Source organism: Molothrus aeneus, chromosome 22 (assembly GCF_037042795.1).
Source record: "Molothrus aeneus isolate 106 chromosome 22, BPBGC_Maene_1.0, whole genome shotgun sequence".
In the NCBI taxonomy this organism is placed as follows: Eukaryota; Metazoa; Chordata; class Aves; order Passeriformes; family Icteridae; genus Molothrus; species Molothrus aeneus.
This window is the reverse complement of record NC_089667.1, coordinates 4,935,414-4,948,311: the sequence shown is the minus strand read 5'-3', so window position 1 is coordinate 4,948,311 and position 12,898 is coordinate 4,935,414. Positions and strand designations below refer to the sequence as shown.

The 12,898-nt window shown below is 41.9% G+C and overlaps 1 long non-coding RNA gene across 2 annotated transcripts in view; it reads left to right on the top strand.

Annotated features, from left to right (window-relative positions):
• LOC136565711 (uncharacterized) overlaps positions 1 to 12,898 on the top strand; it is a 22,785-nt gene extending 9,887 nt beyond the window's left edge. Inside the window, exons 2-4 of one of the 2 annotated variants that reach the window (XR_010784908.1) lie at positions 4,753 to 4,850; positions 7,383 to 7,502; positions 11,845 to 12,898. This is a non-coding gene — a long non-coding RNA (uncharacterized lncRNA). The remainder of the gene's footprint in view (positions 1 to 4,752; positions 4,851 to 7,382; positions 7,503 to 11,844) is intronic. The other variant, XR_010784907.1, reaches the window with a different exon arrangement.

The window sequence follows — 12,898 nt, the reverse complement described above, 5'->3', positions numbered from 1 at the left end:
ACCAATAATAATTAGCAACAACAACAAGGTGATAAAATCACTATTTTTGGGGAAAAAAAACCACTCAGAGAGAGGTGGGTGGTGATCCCAAAACCTGACACAGTGACCTCTCCATCTGAAAATCCCAGTGCTTCCATCCCAGAATTTCCCAGTTTCCCTGGCTGTGCTCAGACTGGACCAATCCTACAGGAATTATTAAAATCAACAAGGTGATAAAATCAGCCCTTTTTGAGGAAAAATGTTTTTGGGGAAAAAAAGCACCCACAGAGAGGTGGGTGGTGACCCCAAAACCTGACACAGTGACCTCTCCACCTGAAAATCCCAGTGCTTCAATCCCAAAACTGACTCAAATGGTGCAGGACCAAGAAATTTGATTTATTGGTACCAATTTCCCTGGCTGTGCTCAGACTGGAGCAATCCTACAGAATTATTAGGAATTCTCATCAACAACAACAAAAAAGGAGATAAAATCCCTCTTTTTTGGGGAAAAAACATCCACAGAAGGGTGGGTGGTGATCCCAAAACCTGACCCAGGGACCTCTCCCATCTCAAAATCCCAGTGCTTCCATCCCAGAATTTCCCAGTTTCCCTGGCAGTGCTCAGACTGGACCAGTCCCACAGGAATTAGCAACAACAACAGAGGTGATAAAATCACAATTTTTGGGGAAGAAGCACCCCCAGAGAGGTGGGAGGTGACCCCCAAACCTGGCACAGTGACGCCGTGGATGGAACACCCACCCTGAAGCTCATCTTCACCTGTCCTGCCCCTTAAAAAGGCTTTAAAGAACCCCATAAAATCGTGGATTAGGCTTGGAAAAGATGTCTAAAATCAAGTCCAACCAGCACTAAACCCTCTCCTCAGGTGCCACATCTGCACATTTTTTTAACCCTTCCTCCACCACTTTTTTAACTCCACAGTGACTCCACCACTCCCATTCCAACACTTTCCAACCCTTCCCGTGCAAATATTTCTGAATATTCTGCAATATAATATCCCAATATACCACAATGCCCCAATATTTGTCCTAATATCTGCTCGAAATCTCTCCTGGGAGTTTTCCAGGGAAAATTTTCCATGCTGTGGGCGTCAGGAAGGAATTCAGGAGATGGGGAAAGGTGAATGACGCCCGGCCCAGGGAAGGAGCAGCATCCTGGGCTCTGCTCCTGCTCTCTGGGTGGTTTTGTTTTGTATTTTTTTTTCTTTTTTCCAGGGGCTGCTTAATGCAAAATGCAAAAGCTGTCCCAAATCCATGCATTTATGGTTAATGGCACTTGAAGTCAAAAGCACCCTGATTCATTTAGTGGGGAATAATCATTTAGTGTATTAGCTAATCTATTTATCAATATCAAGTCAATTATTACGAGGCATGGAGAGGGGCTGGTAATTACACAATGTAAACAGAAAGGATGGGCTGGGGGAGTAATTCTATTTACTCATAATTCCAAATATTGGAAAACAGTGGCTGCAGAGCACAGAGCCCACCTTAAAGAAACAGGAGCATCAAATTCTCTCCAAATGAGGATTTTTTGATGATTTTAACCATTAAGAAACCAAAATTTTTAACCATTAAAATATTTAGAGTTGTAACAATTTTAATATTGCTACCTGTATGAGACTGAAAAAAAAAAAAAAAGTAGTTATAAATAGCAACTAGGATTCTGAATATCCCATAGTTCAGCTCCTTCTGATACATCCTTGAATTCACAATTTATCCCAATTTATATAATTTATAATATAATTTATAATATCCCCAGATATTTTCATCTCCGTGTTCACAAGGATGACCAAGCAAAAATCATCTTTGTGGAGAAGCAGAGATAAAACCACCAAAATAATGTATGGAATGGCTAAATTGTATGGAAAGGCTAAAAATTCACAAGAATCTGGATTATAATTGCCATCAGCCAAGTGAAGAAGTAGAATAAATCTAATCAGATTTCATTATTCTTTTAATTTAATAATTTATATTTAATAATTTCCCTCACAGTGGTGCTGTGAAAATATTTTTTGTGTTGCAGAAATTTAAGTGCCAGTAATTGCTGCAGTCTCTGAAGGGCCCTGCCCTTGATGTTTGACACAGAATAAACCCAAAAAAAACCTTAAGTACATTTGGCATTTCCATATTTTTTTTCTAAGCTCCAATCCACCAAACTGAGCAGTGTTGCAGGGTTGGTTTGGATTTTTTTTTAAAAATCTGAATTTGATTAATTTCTCTTCTTAATCCAGTCCCATGTCTACCTTCCTGATAGCTATTAACAGAGTAAATCAATATGTGATAAATGAATATATATATGATTTATTTCATCAATATTTATCAATATTAACAAATAATTTATTTAATCCATATTAGAGCTCCCAAGAACTGCAATTGTCTGATTTCCAATAATTTGTAGCATCATATTGAGGTTTCCAAATTCCAAACGGAGAGGGAGTTTCTTGGCCTTCACCTTTTAAAAAAAGTGATCTGCACTAAGAATAGCCCAACATTAGAGTGCACTCAATTTTTAATGGAAATACAACAAAAGAAACCCCAATCTATTCATAGTTTTTATGGCTTCAGCACTCCCATCTCTCTTTCCTTCTGCTCCCTTGCCATACATAATAAATAATTATGGAATATAATAAAATATATAATACACATTATAAATAAAGTATAAATAAAATATATAATCTATGTCACAGTCTATGTGATGTCACAGATGAATTTGGCTTAGTGGATGTAATCAAATATGGAGAAAACAGTCACCAAGCCACCTGAATAAATCAATAATTAATTGATTTAATCAATTAAAATCAATATTTGATTTAATCAACTTGGGACAAACCATAACTGGGTAATCCTTGAACAATGTGAGGATCTGACTCTTGCATTGTTATTTTTTTTCCCTTCTGGTTCATTTTTTTAATTTAAAAAAAAAAATTGAGGGTAAACCTGCACAAAGCAGCATTTTACACCCAGGGAGGCAGCAAGGGAAGCTTTGGCACAGTTTTAAATCCCTCCACCCTTCTTTTTTATTTTTTAAAAAATATATATATATTCAAGTTGAGAAAACCTTGAAAAAAAACAATTTTCTCTTTCTAGCTCAGCATCATCCAGAGGTAGAAAGGGGAAAATTTCACAGCAGGCAGAGAAATCCCCTCAAGAAGTTGATGTAGGGATGAACCAGTGGCTCCTGTCACCCCCCCAACCCAAATGTCACCAGAACAAATGTCCAGCAATACCAGAACACAACTGAGGGCACCAAGGGATGCATCCTGAAGCTTTAATTTCATTATTTTTAACTTTGTCCTTTCCAATGGTCTCAACTGGAAAAGAAAAAAAAATGAAAAAAAAAAAATTGAGATGCTGCATAAAAAATGGTGGGAAAAAAAAAAAAGAGACTTTTTGCCTCAATTCTCCCTTAAATCCTCATCACCCTCCTAGCAGGGCTGAGGTGAAATGGGGATTTGATCAAAAATCCCAATCCATGTGGGGATTTGATCAAAAATCCCAATCCATGTGGGGGATTTCGTCCAAAAATCCCAATCCACGGGGGGATTTCGTCCAAAAATCCCAAACCATGGGGGGATTTTGTCCAAAAATCCCAATCCATGTGGGGATTTAATAAAAAATCACGAACTATGTGGGGATTTCATCCAAAAATCCCAATCCATGGGGGGATTTCATCCAAAAATCCCAGTCCATGGGGGGATTTTGTCCAAAAATCAGAGAGCAGGGGATGCTGGAAGGCCCAAGTCTGTCCCTCCTGCAGCCCCTGCATGGAGGGGAAATGGTGGGGTTAAGAAAATAAAGTTCTCTCCCAGTAAGGCAGGCACATCATGAATACAGCATTATTATGCAGAAGGCCTCTTGAGACAGGGCCTAAAAAATTCCACTGAAAAAGGAAACACCTGTTGGAATATTAACTAGGGCAAAGTCAAGCAAGGAGAAAGAGGATAGGTGGCCAAGAGGTTGGAAAATCCAAGAGGAAATGTCGGAGGGATTTTTCTTTATTTTTTTTTTTTAAAGTGTGACATTGGTAATAATTGAGTTTTTAGAACAGAAAATTGCCTTTTCTTCATGCAAGGATCCAGAGGTGACAGAAAAGAGCAAAAAAAGCCAATATTGAGCAAATTATCTTGCTTTCTAAGAGCAGAATTGTGCTGGGCATCCTGAAATTGTGCATAATAATCAGGTACCTCCAGAAGCTGATGGGTTCCAGGTATTGGAAAAAAACCACTTATAGCTCCTGCTTAAGAAAGAATAAAAAAAATAAAAGAATAGTATTAAATAAAGGATATTATTAAATATTTTAAAGAAAAATCTCAAAATCTATTTTGGCCAAGGGAAATTTCCTATTAAGCTGAGCTCGCAGTCAGGTTTTACAAAGGTTTGCAAAGATTTAATGTAAAGACAAATTCTATTTTGGTTTTGTACAACGCCTTGGAGAATCTTCCCCTCCCCGTGGCTCTGCCTGGGAGCTGAGGCACAGGGGGTGGGAGCAGAGAGCCCTGCATCGCTTTGGGCAAGGAGAACTTCACTGTGGAAAACCCTCACAAAGAAAAGAGAATTTAGAAAGGCCCAGCACAGCTTTGATCCCAAGGCTACACCCTAAAAGAAAAAGCCCCAAAGTTCTGATCCCAAGGCTGCACCCTAAAAAAAACCAAAAAACCCCACTGTGACCTCTGTTGCACATCCCACTGCCAGGGCCGTAAAACCCCAAAATCCAAATAATTTAGGGGTTTTTTTTTTGTTTTCTTTTTCCCTTTAGGAAGGTGACCAAAGCTCATATTTTGCAATAAATGGAAGCTGTATCATCAGCCAGCCCTGTCTTCAGCTGAATACCCAATTCAGGAGGATTTAACACAGGTTTGAGAGCACTATAAAGAAATGAGCACTTATAGCACGCTAGGAAACATGATCCTTACTTGTAGTGCACTTGGAAGCATTTTATTTTTTCCCCTCCAATACTTATATTTTAAAGGGAATAACCTTTCTTTCCCTATAATACACGGGAGGAGAAGCTCAATCCTCTTGTACAAGTCCCTGCAGAGCATGGAAATGAGGCGCTGCAAAGGTTTAAACTGGAGATGTTGAGGAGGGGCTGAGCTCTGCAGGGCTGAGCTGCAGACACCGAGGGAAGGCTGGGATGCAGAGCCTGAGCTTGGGATGCCCAATCCCAGAATTTCAGCATTTGGAGCAGGCTGGATGCAGAAAGTAATCACAGAATGAGGAGGTTGGAAGAGACCTCCAAGATCATGGAGTCCAAGCTGTGCCCTCACACCTCACCCAGACCACAGCACCCAGTGCCATGCCCAGCCTGTTTTAAACACATCCAGAGATGGTGATTCCACCACCTCCCTGGGAAGAGCATTCCAGTGCTTTGTTATTCTTTTGGTGAAAAAATTTCTTCCTAATATCCAACGTGTACCTTCTCTGATCACAAAAGTTGTAAAGCACAAAGCTCTTCCAGCCAGGCAGCCATTTGAAGGAGGAGGAGAGGAGAAAGGAGGGGGGAAAAAAAAAAAAATAAATTAAAAAAAAAAAAAATCCCAGCCACTTACAAGGATCAGCTTAGCAAAAAAACCCACAACTCAGCCGAGCCCCTCCACCACACCCAGGATGATGTCTGAGCAGCCAGATCGATTCTGCACAGACACAAGAAATGAGCACGGGCAGCCCCAGCGCTGCTGACAGCGAGAAAATTACAAATCCTCTGCGAGGTACCGCACTCAAAAAGAACTTCGGAGGTGCTGTTGCATAACAACTGCTATAGGTTTGTTGTTGGTACCAATAAAAATCGAAATAAACCCCCCCGGCTGTGCCTCCTGCCCTGCTGCTCTCCAAGAAAGAGATGCTCGAGGTGCGGGTAATTTACACCCGGCTCATCCCTTCAATAACGAGCTTGGCTTCATCCTGATTACCTGGAAAGCACCTCAGAGCCAGCCCGGTAATCCTTAACCCTTCCCACGCCGCCTCCAGCCCCGAGCCTGCACAGCCCCGGCTCTTTCCCTTTTTCCTCCCTGGAAAATCTCAGTGGCTGCTCACAGAGAGCCGGGGATGCTCGGGAACACACCACAATGTTTTTCTGCTGTTTTCACACATTGCCAGGGAGAATTTCAGCAGGCACGTGTGCTGAGGAGAGAGCAGGAGTGTGGGTGATGAAGGGGAGAGGCACCAACAGCAAGGGCAGAACCCCAAAAGAGGTTTTAACACGTCCTTAAATATCAAAATATACCCCTGGCCATGGCAGCAGGTTGGAAATCGATGATTTTTGAGGTTCCTTCCATCCCAAACCAGTGTGGGATTCTGTGATCACAAAATTCCTGTTGTCCTCTCGGCCCAGCATTGCTATGACAGCACCTGTTCCCCTCCTGGGATTTATTTATTTATTCAGGCAATAAATTCTCCATCAGGAATCACCTCCCCACCACGTATTTATCAGAAATATGCCCAGAAAGGGTGGGGAATTATGTCAACTGCTGCTTATAAGTCTATTTTTACATTTAAAAAAAAGCCCAAACCTGGATAAAACACAATTTCATATTTTTCTAAGTTGTTGAAATCACAGTAAAATCTCAATTGGAGGTTGTATGGGGAAAAACAATGACAAAAAAAGAAAATTAAAAATTCTCTGCAAGGTACCCCACCCAAAAAGAACTTTGGAGGTGCTATTACATAACAACTGCAATAGGTTTATTATTGGCACCAATAATAATCATAATAAAATTGACACAGACAAGAGAGTGGCTTGGTGGCATTTCCATGGCTCCACATCCATCTCAAGCTCTCCCATCCAGATTTAAAATAGGAACTTCGCAAAGCAAATCTTTGGATGGTGGAACCATCCAGAGCCTTTTAAAACCCAGAACATTCAACATGAACTTGAACCTGGCAGGGAGGAAGAGTCGTGCACAGCGAGAGCATAATTTTAGAAAAATCCAAAATACCTTGGCAAATTGAAATTTAGCCAGGACATGAGCACAGCTCTCTGAAAGGGAGCTGTGGGCTCTCAAAGGAGGCCCAGATCTTTCCCTTTTGCAAAATACAGAGAGCCAGACCTTTAGATTCCCCATTCCATGGTGAGAAAGCAGGAGAGGGACGAGAAAGCCACGTGGCTCAGCTGAGGAACGCTGTGTTCTTCTCCATGTGACTAAAAGCAAATTATTTAGTCACTTGGTGACTGTTTTCTCCATCTGTGGAAGAGAATAATATTGAATGCTCACTTTGCCCACACAGCATTACTAAAAACCCCTTTAAAAGGTGCATTTTTGAGCGTGGCAGCACCATCAGGAGCTGCCTCCTGCCCAGACCTTCATGCAGAGCAGCACCTTTGGAAGAGTCAGGGGTTCTTTCCCCAGCTTTGGCAAGTTTGCATTATGGATTAATTTTTATTTTCAGAATGCCACAGGAAAAGGCTCTGCAGAGATGGAAAGTCATTTTTACAGCGCTGAGATGAGGCCAAGGGAAACAGATTTGGATCAGAACATACAAAGCTCTGAGCCTGGATCTCTCATAATGGTAATTAATGAATGAGACTGCAAACATTTGTTTTTCGGGCCAAACTGTATTACCTTGATATGAATTGCCTGAAGTCATTTCAAAGCACAACATTTAAGCTGTAAATATGTCAGTGCACCCCAAAAAGTGTTTGAAATTTAATCTCCTGAGCTGTACTGGGCACCAGGCTCTTCCTGCACAGCTTTTACTGTTACAGTCCTGATAAAGGCACTTGGAGGTGAGAACCTGAGATCAATAATTCACACCCCGAGCACAAGCCCTGGCTGTGAATGACACCTGAGGCCACCAAACCTCACCTGAGGCTGCTGGGAAGGAAGGAAAAGGGCAGCCCCACATTTCTCTTCACAGAGAAAAGCAAGGCACAAATCTTCCCAAGAATATTCTCATCTCTCCTGCTGGGCCTGTGTTTGTGCAAAAGCAGAATGCAAAATGGAGATTGTTTACCCACAGTGATGGTGTTTTGGTTCCTTGGCCTGTCAGGGCCAGGTGTGTGTGTGAGGATTGTTGGGTGACAATCACAAGATTCTGGGCAGTTGAGCGCTGGGCAGATTCAGTTTTAGATGTAATGGGATATAGTGTAATATAGTATATATATAGCATATATATATATATAGTATAAATCTATAGTATAGAATAATATAGTATAATAAATTAATTAATAGTTTTAGATGTAATGTGATGTAATAATAGTTTTAGATGTAATGTGATGTTTAGATGTAATGGAATGTGATAATACTTTTAGATGTAATGTGATATAGTATACATAAAGTATACATATATAATATATATCTATAGTATAGTAAATAGCATAATAAACTAATTAGCATATTAGTATAATATAGTGAATCATATAATAAAGTAATTAATTAGCATATTAGTATAATATACTATAGGAAATAGTAAAGTAAATAATATAATGATATTAATTATTATTAATTAATAATTAAAATGAAAGTAAATAATAAAATAATATAATAAAGTACATAGTATCATAAATAAATATAGTATACTATACTAAATAGTATAATAAAGAATTTAATTAGCACATTAGTATAGTATACTATACTATAGTAAATAGTATAATAAAGTGAATAATGTAATAATATAAATTATTAATATAAAAGTAAATTAATTATTAAAATAAAAGTAAATAATAAAATAATATAATAAAGTAAATAGTATAATAAATATCGTATAGCAAATAGTATAATAAAGTAAATTATAAAGTAATTTATAATTTACAGTATAGTATAATAACAGTATAGTATAATAAAGTAATTAATTAGCATATTAGTATAGTAAAAAATATAAATAAAATATATAAATATTAATATAAAATATAAATATAAAAATATATAAATATTAATATAAAATATAAATATAAAAACAGTATAGTATAATAAAGTAATTAATTAGCATATTAGTATAGTAAATAGTATAATAAAGTAATTAATTAGCCTTCTGATATCAATGGACTCAGCTGCATCATTGCTCCCTGCCACGGGGCACCCCACAACTCCAGGGTGAGGAAAGGGATGGGAACCCACCCCAGCCAACAACCCGAGCCTGCCCAGGTGCCCTCGTGGCAGGTGGAGGAGGGTCCAGCATGGATCCCGGCCACTGTTGATGAGCACCTGATAGACAGCGCTTGTCAACTGCAATCAAGGGAAAAAAATACCCAAAACCCAAAAAACTGGAAACCTGCGACTGTTCTGTTACAAATTGCATGTTCTCTGTGCAGCAGGGGAGTCCCAGCCCTAGAAAATTCTTGCTTTGAATTAGGGAAGAAATTCTTGTGAAAGCCACACCTGGTTCTCACGGGTGAATTTGGGGAGCTCAGTGGCATGAGAGGTTTCAGAAGGAATTTTAGGTGCAGGTACATTAATAAATAGAAGAAAGGCCCACCTGAGCTGGCAAACATGAGAATTCAGGTCACCAGAAGTTAATGCCACATTCTGGAGAGCTCTGAAGGCATTGCTGGTATTTTTCACCAGCTTCCAGCCCTGAGCTGATGCTCAGAGTTCTAGAAAAGGACCTTGAACCAAACACAGCACAGCTGATTTTATCCACAAACCCTGGAGCAGTTTCATCCAGCTCCTGTAAAGCTTAGAACTGAATCTGGGTTAAAACCAACCCCCTTAAATCCTGACTCAAGTTTTGCCCTTCCCCTTTCTCCTCCCCTTTTTCTACCCCACTGGGCTTGATTTGGAAAATGCAAACACCTGAATTTTTCTCCCTTTGGAGGGGGCAAGGTAGATCCTGAGAAGGAAGCAAACCTTGAATAAATGAACCTTGGTGTTGAGGGAGCCAAGATCAATGACAGGAATTTGATTTCTTGTTCCACACCCTTCAAACACTGCACAGCTGGGCCTGCCTTGGAGCCATCCACACCTCAAACCCCGACCTCAGGAACCCCCAGGAATCCTCAGCTTCTGCCATGGAATCAGAATCCTGATCCCTTAAACCCCTTCCCCTCTCCCGTGGCAAGGAGGAAGGATCACTAATAGGGTTGTGGAGTAATTGGTCATTAAGCCCATATCCCATCAAGAGCTGCCAACAGCAGATGCCAAGGGAAGGGTGGGAGGGGAGCCTTAGGGCACATTGATATCCCCCAATATTCCCCTCTGGCCCTCAGTGACAAGGAAATGCCTCCGAGGGGTGCCAGAGGATGGGGCCAGGCTCTGTTCAGTGTGACAGGATGAGGAGCAGTGACATAAAATAAAACACAGCAGGTTCTGCCTCAGCACCGTCCCTGGGTGTGTTTAACAAAGCCTGGATGTGGCTCTGGGTGCCAGGGTTGAGTTGAGGTGCTTGGGCTGGGTTGGACTGGGTGATCTTGAAGCTCTATTCCAACCTGGTCATTCTGTGAATTCTGTAAATTCTGTGAACACCAGGAAGGAGCTCTTCCCATGGAGGTGGCAGAGCCCTGGAACAGCTGCCCAGGGAGATTGTGGAGTGTCCCCCTCTGGAGAAGTCCCCAAATCACCTGGACACGTTCCTGGGTCCCCTGCCTGGCCGTGGGGGTTGGTCTGAGTGATGTCCAGGGGTCCCTTCCAACCCCAGCTGTTCTCTGATCCAAGGATTTTGGGACAGCAGTGGGATCTTTGTCCCTTCCTTCCCATCAAACCTTTAACCCCCCCATGCACCTCCCCTGCCTTAAAGTGAATAATGGGGTGGATGAGCCAAGCAACATCTTGCCCATATATATTCCCCAAAAAAAAAAAACCTCTTTATTTCCTGCAGAGATAAGAATATCTCCCATCTTTATAAGTTCCACATTGCAATCAATGTGGTCTGCATTTGAAAAGCACACACAAACACGCATCCATCCATCTATAGGCTGCTCATGTTCCCTTCCACACCATCCAGACAGAATATTTTGCCACACTCTGCAGGATTAAGTGCACATTGCCACGGAGAAATAAATAAATAAACAACCAGCAATTTCTCAATTTCTCCCTGCTGCGTGGCAGTGGTGAAAATTGCTTGGAAAATAGCGAACTATTATAAATATTCTATATATAACCACACATTGTGGAGGGAAAGGGTTGGAGGGGGGGAAAGGGGAGAAGGTTGGTGTGTTTGAGAAATGGGAACACAAAGGAGGGCATAGAAACCTACCCAGCCATTTCCACCTCGGCGCTATTTATAGCTGCAGCGTTGGGAGGTGTTTGTTTAAAGGGGCACTGGAGGGGCATGGAGGGACCAAGCCCTCCTTGAAGGAGGCTTGCAAACAATATTGCCCTGGCAAAGGGCAGGAGGACTTGTCTGGCCTGAAAAATCGTGGCTGTTCTTGCCTCTTTTTTTTTTTTTTTTTAAATTTTTTTCCTCTCTTTTCCAGAATTGAAGTTTGAAATTGTGTTTGCTTCCTTGTTAACGCTTTTGTTCCTCTAGCCTGGGGAGGTGGCGCGCTGGTTTTGGGGTCTCTTCAAGAGAAGAAAGAGGGAAATTAGCAATCATTTCTGCCACCACCCTCCCCAAATTTCCCTTCTTTACAGCAGGCATTGGCAAGGGGAATCAAATTTCAAAATGTTCTGGTTAATTCCACAGTTGGTCGAAAGTAAAAATGAAAAATATTCGCCTGAGCGCTGCCAATTCTGCCGAGAATGTATTTCGTTTTGAAATTCAGTAGAAATACTGAAATAATTGGGATGAAAAATCCAACCAGCTCCTCAGAGAATCCTTTGCTTCTGAAGGGTTATAGTAGGAACCCCTGAAGAGCTCCCTATTGTTCCCCAGTGAGATGCCATGTGGAGCAGGAGGGGTGGGAACTCGAGGGAAGAGTTATGACAATGAAAACAAAAACATAAATAAAAGGAAGGAAGTTCTGTGTTCTCTGCAGGGACATGGCCGAGGACTCAGCAGCCCAGCCACAGGACATTTCTGCTGCTCCAGCAGGGCATGGGCAGGATGGCAACAGCACGGGGGGGTTCTCTCGGGGCTGCTGTTCACAGGATCTGGAGGCCAGCAAGTGAAGGAGCATCCCTGGAGGCTGCCTGGCTTCTGCCATGCTCCAGTCAGCACTTCCAGCTCAGCCCCACTGGCCAGACAAGTTCTGCATGTTTTGATTCATCACAGGCAGCAGTGAGGAGAAGAAGATGTTGTCCCTCAGTGCTGCTCTGGGGAGATGTTGGATGGGGATCGGGGTTTGTGTGCGTGGCTGCGAAAATCCTGCAATGGGTTGGGTTGGATGGGACCTTAAAATCCATTTGATTCCAACCCTGCTGTGGGCAGAGACACCTTCATGGCCTTGAGCACCCAGGCTGGCCTTGGGATGGGAATATTGGGGCTGAATAAAGGGAATATCTGCTCCTTGCTCTGCTGGAGCCTGTAGGGACAGAAGTCACCAAGGTGTTCCCTGCCAAGGCCACTCTATGGAGCCCGTCACACACTCCCAGCTGTGCTGCCCCTTCCAGTGAAGGCCCAGCCCAGCAACTCCTCCACAGGTGCTCCCAGTGCTCCTGGCTCTGCAGGAACCACAGCAGCCGTGGAAGCTCCCATTCCCCTCTGCAGAGCTATTCACAGTCTCTGGACAGAGAGAGACATCATTCTCTCTCTGCCAGGATCGTTCCTGAGAAAGGCAGTGAGAAACTTCAGAGAAGAGGAGACAATTCCTGTCTCTATTCATTGTTGTTTGGCACCTGTGGAACGGGCTATGGAGATGGCTTACCCAAAGTGATGTGGTTAATTGAACACAGGTGAAAGTGGTTTTGAGTGATTGGCCAAGCCCTCCAAGCTGTGTCCTGGCTGTCTCAGACAGTCATGGGTTTCTCTTTAGTATCTTTTGTATTGTATAGTCTGGTCTGGTCTGGTCTAGTATCTCTTTAGCATAGTTTTAATGCAATATTAGTGTAATACAGAATAATTTTAATAAAGCAATTGTTCAGCATTCTGAA